This window comes from Silurus aristotelis (assembly GCF_946808225.1).
Source record: "Silurus aristotelis genome assembly, chromosome: 23".
NCBI classification, from domain to species: Eukaryota; Metazoa; Chordata; class Actinopteri; order Siluriformes; family Siluridae; genus Silurus; species Silurus aristotelis.
In genome coordinates, this window is record NC_139596.1 from 18,209,429 (window position 1) to 18,211,685 (window position 2,257).

Sequence of the window (2,257 nt, forward strand, 5' to 3'; positions counted from 1 at the left end):
ATAATCTCCTTCCTTATGAACTTTTTCCTCACAATCTTCTTCCTCACGGTCTTCTTCCTCACGGTCTTCTTCCTCATGATCTTTTTCCTCACGATCTTCTCCCTCGTGCTTTTCTTCCTCGCAAACTTTTTCCTAACGCTAGATTTGCTCACTGTTAGCGTTTGCTGATTAGCTGCGTCTGTGATGGAGAAGGACTTTCGTGAGAACTGAGAGCTTGCATTTTGGTCCTTTATCCACCCATGACACCACACACACACACACACACACACACACACACACACACACACAGACTCTTCCACTCAGCTCTCCAGATGCCTTTCTATCTTTAAACGAACACTTGACCCAAAAAACACTAATGTGGCTAACAGCAAACAGAGCTCTCCCAGACGTCTGTAAAACCAGCGGTCACAAAGCCTTTTTTCTTTTCATGATTATTCACAGCTCTGTACACTTTAATCTCAGTTTACTTTTGAAAGTTTCCCTATTGTCCCACCCTGTCCTGTCCTGCCCTGTCCAACCCTTTTCCAGCTTGTCCTGCCCTGTCCTGCCTTATCTGCCCTGTCCTGCCTAATCTGCCCTGTCCTGCCTTATCTGCCCTATCTGTGCTGTTCTTTCCTGTTTTGTTCTGCCCTGTTCTGCATGTTCTCTTCTGTCCTGCCCTGTCTTGGCCAGCCCTGTCCTGCATATTCTGTCCTGTTTACTCTGTCTTTTACTCTGTTCTGTCTTGCCACATCCTGTCTTGTCTTGCCCTGTCCTGCATGTTCTTTTGATCCTGTTCTGTTTCTTTCTCGTCCTGTCCTGCTATGTCCTGATCTGTCCTATCTTTGCTGTCCTCTCCTGTCCTGTTCTGTCCTGTTTGTGCTGTCTATCTAGCCATGACTTGTCCTTTCTGTGCTATATCCTGCCCTGGCCTGTCCTGTTCACCCTGTTCTGTTCATCCTGTCCTGTCTTGCTCTGTCCTGTTCTGGCTGCTCATTCTGTCCTGTCCTATCCAACCCTGCTCTGCCCTGTCCTGCCTGTTCTGTTCTGTCCAGTCCTGTCTTGGCCTTTCCTAGCCTGGCTAGCCCTTTCCTGTCCTGTCCTGCCTTGGTTCTCTCTAGCCCTGCTCTTTCCAGTCTTGTCCTGTCCAGCTCTGTCTAGTCTTATCCTGTTTTAGCTGTTCATCCTGTCCTGCCCTGTCCTGCCCTTGCATCACCGCACCCCACCACTGGCCCACATCTGGTCTTGGACTAAGCTTCAGCTATATTTAGCTTGTTCTTTCCTCAGTTCTCTAAAGAGGACGGATGGCCGTTATTGTGTTTGAAGTTGCGTGCTGTGCTAATGACCTACACCTCTCTCTTTCTCTCTCTCTCTCGCTCTCTCTCTCTCTCTCTCTCTCTCTCTCTCTCTCTCGGTCTGTTTGTCATTGTCGTATCGTATCACTCCCTTTGATCTGCTCTTCTGAAGTGGTTTGTGGTGATGTGCCCCTGCGGTGCCCTCTGGTGGACGCTTGTGGTTACTGTGCCTTTATTCTGCAGCAGGGGTGGTGATGTGACACGCTGACACACTCCTGAGTGTGTGTGTGTGTGTGTGTGTGTGTGTGTGTGTGTGTGTGTGTCTGAAGCTTGATCCTATTCATCTGAGTGCTCTCAGATCTCTCTATCTTTTTCATTTCTCTATTCCTTTTCTCACCCCTCTCTTTCTCGCATCTCATTTTTCTTCTTTTATTTCATCTTTTTTTTTCTCCCTCTCATCCCTTTTTCTCCCTCTCCCTCTTTTTATTTAATCATCCCTTTCTCATCTTCCTCTCGCTCTTCTAAGGGTTCTCTATTCTCTGCATGTCTCATTTTCTTTTCGCTGTTTCTCTCATTCTCTCTCTTTCTTTTTTATTTCTCTATCCCTCTTTATTTTCTCATCTCAAAGCATTCTCTATTCTCTCTCTTTCTCGTTAATTTTGCTGTCTCTCTATCTTTTCTCTATCTCCATCGCTCCCGTCTCTTTTTCATTTTTTTTCCCACAACCTCTTCTTTCTCTCTCCATCTTTTTTCTTATCTCTCACTTCATCTCTGTCTTTCTCTCTTGCTTGTCACTCTCTCTCTCTCTCTCTCTCTCTCTCTCTCTCTCTCTCTCTCTTTCTCTCTCTCTCTCTCACTTTGTCATCGGCCTCTTCTTCTAATCTTGTCTCTTTCATCCGTATCTTTTGTTCTCCCTCTTTATCTCTCATTCTTTTGTTTCTCTTTGAGTGTATACTTTTGTTTTTTTATCTCTTGTTCGTCTT